This window comes from Melospiza melodia, chromosome Z, assembly GCF_035770615.1.
Source record: "Melospiza melodia melodia isolate bMelMel2 chromosome Z, bMelMel2.pri, whole genome shotgun sequence".
NCBI lineage: Eukaryota > Metazoa > Chordata > Aves > Passeriformes > Passerellidae > Melospiza > Melospiza melodia.
The window spans coordinates 56,101,338-56,114,837 of NC_086226.1; the positions used below are offsets into that span (position 1 = coordinate 56,101,338).

General features: G+C 38.2%; 1 protein-coding gene across 2 annotated transcripts in view; it reads right to left on the reverse strand.

The window, feature by feature from the left end:
• Positions 1-13,500, reverse strand: part of FANCC (FA complementation group C) — a 62,630-nt gene that overhangs the window by 31,432 nt on the left and 17,698 nt on the right. The window lies entirely within an intron of this gene.

Here is a 13,500-nt window from a genome sequence, read left to right on the forward strand (position 1 = left end):
ATCTTATCTTGACATTTACTTCTCTACCAATTTCACTGCAAAATGCTTTATGTTTCATTAAAGCCTTTTAAATACATCACATGATAATCTAAGCAATCCTTTGATGATAGATTCCAAGTCAGACTAACAGATTTGGTACACTGGTTCTGCAGGCGTGCACAGGGGACTCTGAGCACAGTACTCATGCTTTCCTAGTTCTTCAGCCCTATACTACAGCTCTGCTGTCATTTGGACAGATATTACACCCCAGCACCTTTCCTAGCAAACTCATTATGAAAACCAAAAATGCAAAATCTTGAGCACTTTTTTTTTTTTTTAATCTTGGTGTCACAACTGAGCTGAGATAGTTCTAAGTTGATCATCAAACTATATACTCTGCACTTTTTACAGTTTCATTCCTGTTCTTGACCGCTACACGTCAACATAACAACAGTTATGTTCCCTTTTCCAGAGTTCATTTCAGGGCTTTATGCATCACTGACACTTAAAGTATAAACTTTATATGTCACTAAGTATATAAAATTCCTTGTAACAGAGGGTCAGGATTAGTGTACACTGAAAAAGGCTTTAATTTAAAAAATATGATTAAAGGAAAGTTCAGACAAAAACTCTGTGACTTCCATGGGTTTAGGCTGCTTCATTCTGTGCATTCTTATTAATAAAAAGAGGAACCTGATGAAAGATTTTTGAGACAAAAAAAAAAAAAAGAAATCTCATTAACTTCTTTTCTCCTTTCAGAAATTCAAGTATTTATACATGCTTTTGTTGAACATCCCTAAGCAACTGCTTCAGAAGTCCTGGAATTAGGTATATTCAATCCATGTGTTCCATGTTTGATTGATGTGAGAGAGAAGAATCACCAGAAGAACACCAGAGGTCTAAGAAAATTCACTGCTCTCAAAATAAGTAACAAGAATTTGGGATACCTTATTTATTGTACTTCAGAATTCTTTTACTACCTTGAAGAGTTATGTTAAATGTCTACATATCCTTTTCCTTCATAACTTTTTTCCTAGATAGCCCTCAACAGGAGCAGCAACTGTTCTATTGGCATCCAGAGAATTCCCACGAATAAAAGATAAGGAAAAATGCTGTGTCAAAACAGTTTCAAAGTAGTAACTTACAATCAATTTTTGCATTCTTAAGAAAAAGACAGAAAACAGCAGATACTAAAAATGTACAAGCCTCTAAACATGTCAAAAGCAAAAGTTAAAATCTATTAACTCTACAATCTCCCAACAAGCCTTAATCAATTCATTAATAAAAAATAATAACCTTTATATATTTTTATTGTCTTTTGCAACTATTACTAAAGTTAAATTTTCTTTTCAGAACACTATCAAGGGTACCTACAAAACAGGATAGTTTGCCAAGCAGAATGAGATAAGGGATGAAACTGCAAGTCAAAAACAAAATAAAGGAGGTGTTACAACAGCAAACCTGGGATGCCACTTTCACAAGAGGTAAGGAAGGGGCTTGAAAGGTACAGAATCTGTTGGATTTATTAATGAAAGACTTACAAAAAGCTTGATCGGTGATAATAAACATAAAAATCTCTGAAAAGGATTTGGCAGGCCGACATGGCAGCAAATTACAGCTAAATGAGGGAGTGGCTTAAAATCCCACATACTCACCTGTACCACTACCAAATTTATTATCTAGTGACGCTTTCTGTAACCAGAATTTTCCAAAAGGTAAAATAAATTGAATACTCTCTTTGTGAAGAGTACTTTTGAAATTATTTTCCCCCTCTGCCTTTGTGTAACAGCCAGTGCTAACCAAGCAGTAGAAGAAAAGAGAAGCAAAATGACTATACACCATCAGAGACTGCATATGTCCTGCAACACTTTCCTGTGATGGTTTTCAGTTTGGTACTGTTTTGGGGTTTTGCTTGCTTATTTACCTGCTTGGGGTTTTTTTGTTGCTTCATTTTCAATTTACTAGATCCATGCAAGGAATTTGCAGATTTTTTTCTTGAAATGTACAAAATCTCTGAGCAGCCAGAAGGGGGCAAGGGAAACACAGGCAAGGAGATATTGTAGTCAAAATGAAAGGAGCTTTTAAGTATCTATATAAGACAAATAGGTGTAAAAGATGGAAAATATTCACAATTCAGCTCTGTGTCTTATGTACTTCATTTTACTGACAGTGTTGCAGTGGAAAGCCTAAGACATCCCTACATGCAACAAAGGTATTTGTTAAAGTAAGTTAAAGCATTTGTCTTTTTCAGTTTAAGAGCTTTTTTAATCTTCTAGAACACATACAGAAAGGTCTCCTTCTCTCTAGAAAAAATAGCTTATTTATTTCTTATATAATTCTGGTTGTAAGTGATAATTCTTTTACTACTCTATATTAACAGAGAGCTGTCTGGAAGAAAAATTAGTACTGATGCTTCACTCATACTTGACAAATGAGTTGTTAGGATAAGGAACATTTAATGCCTTCATCAATGGGATGGGATTGAGCGGGCCAGTAGGATCGAGTGCACCCACAGCAAGTTTGCAGATGACACCAAGACACGTGGTGCAGTTGATTCCCTGTGGGAAGGGACACCATCCACAGGAAGGAGGGGCGGGCCTGTGTGAACTTCAACAAGGCCAAGTGAAAACTCCAGCACCTCGACTGGGCAATCTCCAATATCAGTTATCAGGGATGAATGGATTGAGAGCAGCCTTGAGAGCAGAGAAGGGCTTGGGAATATCTGAAATTAACTCTTTCAGAAAGTACCACAGAGAAATATAAAAGATTTCAGATTTTCTCACATATATAGGAAGCAATACAAACATTCAAACTTTGTGACAGGTTCCATTATTACATTATGAATCCCCCAAGCATTTGGAAAATCAAAAGGCATGACATATTACAGAGCCACAGTATTAAACAGTTATTTGATACTGATGACTTTTAAGGAATCATTTCAAGATCAGTATCTACAAGGTATTCAAGTACATGCTGAGAAAATTGTCAGTACTAAATGTACTCCTGTGCTGATGGTATCAGCCAAGGATCCTACGCTTCCTCAGCAAAATTAACAACTGGTGATCTGCATAATCATCAATTATTCCTGGCAGTGAATCAATTACCACTCACTGTCTAATCCACTAATACCACATTCTACAAGCCAAGAAAGTGGATCTGCAGCAGAAATGATGCATTCGAAAGGAAAAATAAGAAGAGGTCTTTTATTTTGCATTTCCAGAATCAAGATGGCTGATTTTGGAAAACAAACACCAGTCAGGCACACTCTAATATCCTAAAAGACTTTTTTCTTGACTTCTCTCACCACTAAGTAAGGAAACCACCTTGGCTGTAATTGCAAGAGAAGAAATCCATCCCCTGGCCTGGGATTAAAGGCATGCTATTCAAAATCCCATTCAACCTGAAGCAGAATTAATGAATTTTTATAAAGCCCTCACAATGACCAACTTCTCTGAACAACCTTGCAAGTGACTTTATTGTACTGATGCAATTTATACTGAGTAATACTGCAGATAATTCAAAATCCACTGCTGCAGAGAGATTTCTAATACCTTTAACAGGCAGATAATCCTATGAGCATCTCCACATAGACATAAACTCATAAACTTTCTTTATCAGTGTAAGCACACTGCTTCACATCTACAAGATCCTATAACATACCTCCACTTCCTCCCCACTCCCACAGCAAAATTCAGTGGCATATGGAATATGGCATATGGAATAGCATATGGAATAGCATATGATTTGCTGAGGCAAAGCAAGGGGAGAAAACAAATTTTCTCAGTTCTTAGACTTCACAGTAGTTCTTGTTCTGTGGATGGTCCAGAGCTGGGATATCAAGACCAGGAAAACAAAAGAAAAAGAGAGGATAAAGTGAGAAAAGAGAAAGAAAGCCAGAGAAATGCGGAAATGAGAGAAAAAATAAAGAGGGGACCTGATTTATTCCCTTTTATAGTTCATCTGGTGCATGCCTTTTATGTAAACTAGACTTGTCACACAATTTTGTTCACTCATGCACAGCCAGCCCTTTTCCTGGAAGTGAGGTGGGGGTGGGGGACTAAGCGTGAGTCTCAAGGCAGAGCAGGATCTTGGCTCAGAACAGCACTGCCCCAGCTCTACAGGACTCTCTCCTGCAATCACACCTTTCCTGCAGCAATACTCAGAATGTTGAGACAAAACATGCTTAGATCTGATAGTCTACAGTGGCCCCTCAGTCAGTTCGCAAATGAAACCGAGTTGGGTGGGAGATTTGATTTGCTGCAGTGTAGGAAGCCTTTACTGAGGGATCAGGACCAGCTGGATCAATGGGCTGAGGCCGGTGGTATGAAGTTTGGTATGGTGAAGTGCTGGGTCCAGCCCAACACTGGGTCCAGTCACAACAACCCCAGACAGCACTATAGGCTGGGGCAAGAGAGGCTGGAAAGCTGCCCAGCCAAAAAGGACCTGCGGGGGCTGGTCAGCAATGGCTGAGCATGAGCAGCCGTGCCCAGGTGGCCAGGAAGGCATCCTGGCCTCCATCATCAGTAGTGTGGCCAAAGGACAGGGCACTGACTGCCTCCTGCACTAGGCACTGGTGAGGTCACACCTTGAATCCTCAGCCCAGTTCTGGGCCACCCACTGCAAGAAGGCCATTGAGGGGCTGGAGCAAGTCCAGAGAAGGGCAACAGAGCTGGTGAAAGGTCTGAAGCACAGACCCTATGAGGGGCAGCTGTGGGAGCAGGGGATGTTTGGCCTGAAGAAAAGGAGAGGAAACTCTACAACTATCATTCTCTACAAGTGCCTGAAAGGAGGGTGTAGCCAGGCAAGGGATGGTCTCTTCTGTGACACTCTCAGTAACAGCTGACAAGACAAGAAGACATGGTCTCAAGTTGCCAGGGGAGTGTGAGAGTCTGTCCAAATTTTCCCTCATCTGCCTCACAATCGTCCTTGGGAGACCACTGAAGAGAAGACCCCCCCCGTCTATATCTGGCTCTGAAGGAGAAAAGTCACACACCACGGGCCCTGAGACCTGAAAGCTCAGTGTTGAGCTATTGTTTTCACAAGTGTGTTTGCTGTATGCTAAGAAGGGGCACCGTGCCCCATTTGCAACAATAGCAGCTCTGGAAGCTGTCCCAGCTCTCGGCCTGGCAGGACGTCTCCTGAGTCTCAGGTGGTCTCCCACAGAAGATCCTCACCTGTTTTACAACCACCGTGACAGACAGACTGAGATGTAAGAAGCTTCTCCACCAAGGACTGAGACATGAAACTCCTGAAAGGCCCCTCTGCTTCTTCCAAGGACTGGGACTGAAACCCCCAGCCCGGGGGAGGTGTGGGGGAGGCAAGCTGATCAAAGCGAGATGTTTGCCTGCAGATTGTGACCACTGAACCAAGAAAACAATGGCTCTCATTTACTGCTGAAAACATAGACTACCTGTTACATCTATCAAGCTCATTTACTGCTGAGAACATGGACTACCTGTTACATCTATTCCCTATTGTATCTGTTTCCCCCCCCTCACAATTTTCAGTAATAAAAACCTCTGAGTTAGCTAGAGCCTTTAAGATCTCCCCAGCGTAGCAGGCGGATCCTCAGCTGGACTGGACCAAAGGATTTTGTCTCTGCGTTGGTAGCTATATCCCCTCTCCCCCCGTCTTTCTCTCTTTCTCTCTCTTTTTCTCTCCCTTAATCCCTCTATCGCATTTTTGCTGTGATTATTTTAATAAAACTGCATTTAATTTGATTATCACTGCAAACCCCCTTGTACTGTGTTGGTTTTTGCACTCTGAGATCATTCCTACGAACCATCACGTCATCTGTCCACTAGGACGGACCCTGACAGGGAGGTTTAGACAGGATATTAGGAAAAATGTCTTCATTGACAGGGTTGTCAGGCATTGAAATCGACTACTGCTGTATTGGTGGTGACATCATCACTCCTGGAAGTCTTCAAAAGGTGCATAGATGTGGCACTAGAGATGTGGTTAGGTGGCAATATGGCAGTGCAGTGTTAACATTGGACTTCATGATCTTATAGGTCTATTCCAAACTCCATGTTTCTAAAGTGAACTAAGTAACTAAAATACTTCTCACAAAAGCTAAGCTAACTGTTTTGATACTCCTCTTTAAGTAATGAAGGTTGATTTCCATGAGCTATAAGGGATCTGCTGAGTTACTCCGTAACTTTGTTTGTAACAACCATCTCATGACGCACACGACTCTGTGAAAGCCTGGAAATTACTTTTCTGGAACAGAATTTGTCCCTCCACTGATTTAAGTAACAGTCCCAGGCAAACAGGAACTCAACAAGTGTCCATAAATCCAGCATAAAGGCAGGAAGTGCTTTAGGTTCTGATGCCATATTTACCAAGCAGGGATCTAAAAGCTCTGAACCATTTTACCCCTTTTTTTTCTGAAACAGCCAATATTTCCCTGTACACATCAATGGGGAAAAATATAGAAGCTTGAATTAAAGGCACAGTTACTTCTAAAATTAGACATCAACACATAAACAGAACTAGATTTTTATTACAAGATGGCAAGTTTTATGCTAGTAACTGTATTTGTGTAGCAACTGTCCTGGAATTTATGACACAATTTCAAAGAGATTCCAGGGGCGGCAGATAAAGCAGTTTATTTCTGGAAACTTCTCAATGCACTCTTTCCAAAATATTTATGGTTCTGAATGTCCTCAGAAGCAGATGTGAAAACCAATAGCTACAATATATTTTGAACAGTGGAGATGGATGGTTTCACTGAGATAAACCATTCAAACCTAACACTAATTAAGACTTCCCAGCAATGATACTAAGCGCTTTTTTGCTATCTTGGATGAGTCTATCAAAGCAATAGTAGAGCAGGATTAAACTGAATAATCTATCATGTATTCTAAATAAATATTTCTCTTAAGTATATTCTGCATGAAAATACAAAGTGCAGTCATTTTTTGAGAAGAGACCTTTAATGACATTTTGCAAAAAATTATGATCTATGTAAATCTGTTGGAGTAAGTACAACATGGATACTCAAGGGGAAATTTCTGAAATGTGGTCAAGTAACAGGTTTATTTCTGACCTTTCTATCTGTTTCAAGAGGAACCAGATTTTTTTGGCTCTACTAAAAGAAAGCAGGTATAATATGAAAAACTACATCTTATTCAAAGGAAGTTTTAGATTCAAGTGCTATTTCTTATTTGCATTTAATAAGACTTCGGAATGAGAATTCCTTGTATGTCAATGACTTCGAGAGTTTGTACATCAGTGTTGCTCTTAGGCATTTCCTCTCTAGCCAGATGGCCCATGGCTTTCAATGCAATTCTAGAAGACAAGAAGTCAAATTCTATTTCCAATCTGGCATACAAAGTAATCCAAAACTGTATAATTGATTGCATAACAGATAAACCAGACAATATGATTTCCAGCCATAATTTAAAAATATAGAAACAGTACATAATAGGGTTTTTCTTTAAAGGTAGGACTCTAACAGCCCACATTACTTCCTAAACAATTTAAACAGAGTCCTCAGTAAGCAAGATATACACATTGCTCTGATTTGTTTTGTAAATATGAATTAATTTTTTGTTTGCTAGCTTTCAGCAGCTCAAATTCCTGTAAGTATTTTTAGCAGCATTTTCCTAAAAATCCTGCCTAAAGGCCTGTGAGTTTTATCATGTCCCATGTTCTCTAGATTGAATAATTGACAATAAAACACAAACAGAGTTGGTACTTTTTAAACCTTCGTATTATAAAATAAGTAGCCAGTTCTGAAGAATCATAGTGGTTAAGTCTGTAAATAACAAAGTAGTATATTCATTTAAAGACCATTTCACCAACTGTTTACAAAATCAATTCTGGGACTGGGATGCTTATATAATACAGTTCATATTATTTCCACACACTTATCCACTCATAACAAAGTTTGTGACTTTTAATTTTGCTTCGAAGACCTCTTGCTCACTTGCTCCCCTGCTCCAGGAGAACACAGAAAAACAGTTTTCCGCAAACCAAAATCAAAATGTAAAAGAATATAAGGTGTGGGAAATGCAAGCACAGAGAGGAGCTCCCAAGGCCTCGCGTATACAAGCTCAGAGATAGAGATAGGTACGGTGTTTGACCTAAGACCTTGGAGAAGGCTTGGAGCTTTAGAATAGAATAGTGAAACAGACATGAAATAAGAATAAAAATGTGTAGTTTAAGCACAAATATGTTTTAAGCAAGTAGATATAGGCCTCATATAAGTGAACAAATATATTAAGCAAAATAGTAGAAGATTTTAGAGTTTCACAATAGAACCTGTTGTAGAGTTGATAAAAAGTGGAAGATACAGCACTAAGTTTCAATAGAGTTCAATGATTGGATAGAAAAAGACACATTGTGGCAACTTGTGCAAAACTTAGCAATTAGCCATTGGTTATGAAGGTGCTAGCAAGCTTTGTGGAAGTAGCTGATTGGATAAGAAATTTATAAGAGACACGGTAACTAGAATAAGAATTAATGGCTTCGGATACAAGTCTTCTAATGTGTTAACTATGGATGTTACAACCTTCATCTCACCCTTCCATGAGACTGATTTTGCAATAAATCATCTTTCAAACACCTCATCAGTTGACCCTGTCTTTCTGCATCCCCAACAACTGGTACCCACCGTGTGAGAAACAAGACTTTCATCTCACTTTGGGACCGCCCTGGAGGAACATTAAAAGAAGCCCTGAAAAGAGGGTGAGAGGCAAGTTCCAGTTGAAAAGAGGGTCAGAGTCGAGTTCCAATTGGCTGCTGGGAGGAAGCAGATTACCAGCTCCCACCAGCTGCTGAGAGGAAGCAGATTACTGTGCTTGCTGGACCCAGCCTGGCCTGAGCCTGACTTGGATCACCTGCAGACATCAGGCGAGCTCTGGGGAACAGGACAAGAGATGTCCACAGAACAGAGAGATATTTGTACTCTGGTAAGATCTAACTCTTGTGCTGTACCCAACCAAGAACTTAAAGATCTTTCAAGTTGGGTAGAGAAAAGTTTTGAAAATGCAGATTTTGAATTTGCTTTTACTATGTGTTTTTGGGATGCTGTTGCAGTTAAGCTATACGACTATGGGAGTTAAGCTATTGGATTTTACAGTCGCTAGGTTGCTCCCAGTATGCCATGTGCTTATCAAGGTATTTAACAAACAGTTCAGGCCAGCTGCACCCTTGGTAACTCCCTCAGCTCTGCTGCTCACTGCAGCTGTGCCTGCTGTGGCTCTGCCTGCTCAGGAAAAACCCTCCTGCTCCTGCCACCCAGACTGTGCCTGCAGGCTATGTTACCTTCAGCTGCTTCTGATACTACAGAGAAAGGGAAAGATAAGGAGGAGCTTGAAACTTTTAAACAAAGCATCGAAGTACAATCATTTTCCGACTCTTGCACTGCTATAGTTTGTTTAAAAAGTTTCAAGCTCTTTCTTATCTTCGCAGAGAGCTCCCAAGGCCTCCAGCATACAAGCTCAGAGATAGAAATGCATACAGTGTTTGACCTAAGACCTTGGAGAACGCTTGGAGCTTTCTGTGCTTGCATTTCCCACCATGAGGTATCAAACACCAATACAGATTTAAACATCATCTAGCTTTTAAAGTACTATCTTATTCAAAATTATTCTGTTTTCTCAACATTTTATAAAATTCTCAGTGCATCAATTAGGGGAAATTACACAGCATATATTTGTGAAAAACAATTAGTATGTACAAGCATATTACACTAAAAAAATGGTAAAAATCATAAAAAAATGTTTAACTAGACCATTGATAAGCTAACCAAAAAGTTCAGTCTCTCCTTTAAAATTAAAACTGGTTAAAACACGTTTCAAAAGACAAAATGTTAAATCACATATACACATACATTTCAATTATTAGCTACTGAACACAACCTCTCACTTCATCAAATTCAGTCTATTCCAGTAATCACTCAGAGGTTTTGCAAAAAAGAAACCACTTTCAATTAACATTGGGGAAGCTTGGAATATTCTTCAGTAATTTAGTTAATTAGGGTCAAAGTGCCTAAGTACAAGGATAGGAGAGGTTTGCTTCCCGCATTTCTTTCTGACATTTACTGTCAGAGAGTTTTTTTGTTTCTGCACAGTTTATGGATACATGCATCTACAGGATGGTTTTCATTAGCTAAATTCTGTGCCAGCGCACTAAATAAAACTGATGGCTATGTTTAGGATTTACTGGATCTTCTCATTTTAGTCCTTCTTCACTTGAAACATAAGTCTGATATCTGCCTACATCTAAATCTCTGTTGACAACCATGACAGACTAGTTGATCATAAACAAATTATTCTGCTAAACAATCATAGAAAAACAAGGCTCTTGTCCTTCAAGCATGTGATCAAATTATAGAAAATCTACAGATAAATGACTAGACTGAACTACTTTTGAGCTAAAAATAAAACAAAAGAAAACCCCTACAGGAATAGTACTATTCTTTCAGAAAGTTAATACTCAGACTTCATTACGTTTCACATATTCCCAGACATGAAAACATAGATTCTCTGAAGTTCTCCACACTCTACCTGATGATTACCCTTAACCCTGTTCTGTCCCTGAAGAATTAAGCAGGCTCACCTTCAGTCAGTGTCTTCAGTAAAACTGCTTTAGGTGCTCTGATACTAAGCCAATTTCCTCAGTTTTCTTTCAACAGTCATAACTACATTTTTCTCCTTAAAAACATTTTACAAGTATGGCAAAAATACACTAAAGGACCATGAAAACCTACTAGAAAAACTTAAATGAAAAAAATTTCAAAAACCTATTGAGACAAATATGCTTTTTCTTTAGAAATTAAAGTATGCTATGAATTGTATTACTCTTGCTGATACATGAGGCTTAGTAAAAAGACTAGTCTCGTATTCTACTTCTGTTTCCTAAAATGGATGAAAAATGTTACATGATCCTAATTTCCAAATGAAATGTGGAAAAGAAAATTATGGGGAGGGGAAGGGAAGGCTGCACTTTTTTCCCCTCACCAATTCAACCTCAGTTACCTTCTGTGACACTGGTACAGTAAAAACACATTGCACTACTACTGCAGCTAAGACCATGAAACTTTTTAATGGATGAGGTCCAAAGCCTAAGCTCCATCTGCAAGTCACTAACAAAACCCTCAGAAATCATCAGAAAGAAGCTGAAGAACTGCTGGGCTGGCAAGCTTTGAGTCTAGTCTTGGCCTCAGACAGGAAAAGCAGTTTCAAATCTCCTTTCCTTTACTCTCTCCTTTCTCTTTAAGAAACACCCACCTAGAAAGTGCTATTACTCTTTGTATTAAAAAAGAGGAGACTTTTGATGCTGAAATAAAACACACATTTACACTAAGTTACAAAAGGAAATTCAATAGCTCTACCAGAGTAAACCATAAATCTTTTTTTCTTTTTTTTTAAAGCTCTCTGGTTTAACCAGCCAGTGATGTAGAATTAATTTCCTTCTTCCCGCCACAATTTTCAAAAGCCAAAATACAAGCTTCCCACTGAAGAATTCCTTTTATCCACACAAAAAAAGGTGTGGAAAAGAGGGATGAATAAATTTCAAAAGAGTGGATGGATTTTAAGATTGTTTCACTTTTACTTTAAATCTGTGAGTTACATAATTTCTAGAAAAATTACAATCTAAAATTTATGCTTTTTTCAATGAATGTATGTACCCATTTTTATACTTCCAATAGGGTACACATTGCAAATACTGCATCTAATTTACAATGATATTCAGGAAAAATTACTTTAATCCCTTTGGGCTTGGACTTCCTAAGTCTCATGCTGTTAAATGTTTAAGGGGAGAAAATTGTCCACTGAACTTCTTAGCAAAAAAAGCACAAAAAACACCTATAATAGTGATACAAAAACTGCTGGTCAAAGTTATATTAAATTGAGCAAAAATATTTAATGCCAGTAGAATTTCTTCAAATAGAGACCTCTTTTTGTGTTGCAGTAACAAATCATTACTCTTTACTAGACCCACCTGGCAAACCTAAAGTGCTCTGAGAAACGTCAGCTGGCTAGCAATTTGTGACATTTGCTGTTAAAGCTCAAGCAGCCTTGCAGGAAAGCAGAATCCTTGGTTTCTCGTTTTGTTCTTTGACATACTTAGCCTTTGTTTATTTCGACCCAGAAGCTGAGAAATCCTTTATAATCATGTTAGCTTGGCATTGTTAAAGAATTATATTTGAAGAAGAGAGGTCTGTTTTTTCCCATTCATAATACCATTCTATTTTCAACCAGAAGACTACAGGAATGCTTGCACACTTGAAAACATTGGAAATTCTCTTACATCCTACCAATTCAATTGTCTATAGGTGACCAGAGAATGTCCAAGTCAGCTTAAAATACTGATTCTCAAAAGAGCTAGTGAGAAGATTAACTAACTACCTAGACGTATAATCTTCAAAATGTTCAAAATTACCAAGAACTCCCTCTGGCTAACTTTACAAAAGTTAAAGAACAACAGAAAAAAGAAAATACTGACAGTGAACTCAGTAAAACTTCAAGATAATAAGTATTAGAAATAGTTTATGTGCTGTATATGAAGAAATCTTCATTCTAAAATATTTTCCATGGCAAACAGATCCAGCCCCAGTCTCTTCTTGCATGAAAAAGTTTAAATTCTTTTATCACTCTCCCATCCTTTATGAAATAAATTGTTTTAGAACCTATTCTATTAGAAATCTCTTAATATATACTATCACTGTATCAATTACTCATCTTTGATTCATCAGCCAATTCCCATTTCCAATGCAGTATTTCTCCTCACCCATACTTAACCATACCTAAGACCCTTGGGGTCTTTAAACTTTGACAGAACTGTACATTAGCAAGTTTAAGAGGCAGATGTGTCAAATTTCAAGCAAATACTGCTATGAGTTGCGGGTTTCCTAAGGTGTGTACACCTTAGGAAGTACACTCACTTCAACAGGATAAAGTCCTTGGTATCAGGGACACAAATTAATCACACAAAGGAGAGAGAAAAATGCCTGAATCGCTCTTTACTCCCTTGGGACACATTGCAAAGCAAGCCAACTTGATTCTTAAGATTCAATTTTAGCTAGTAATTTATAATTTGAAAAGTCTCTTAGCACATTAAGAGTTCATTAAGTCATTAGGCTTTAATTATTTATGTCAGATCTTAAACACAAGTCTGTGTTTTACATAAGTCCTCTGTCCTCTGTTTTGATTCAAATGAACATTCACTTTGAACTATCTGTTACTCACTGACACTTAAGACATTTCTTTCAAGCTCATTCACACACTTGATTCCACATATGGCTAATTAAAATGTAAAAAGTCATCTATCAAAACATATCCCTTCATGCACATGCACTTAAAAATAAAATTAAATTATTTGTCCTCAACTGCAGCTGATTTACACATTCCAAAAAAGGCCTGTAAATGCTATGTAACAATTTTCATGACACCAAGTTTAGCTGCTTAAATCTATTCCATTCAACTCAGATTCCAAATGACTATATGTCAAACATCAAGGAGGGGAAATCAACCTCCAATGGAGTGAACTGGCCACAAGGTTATAAAA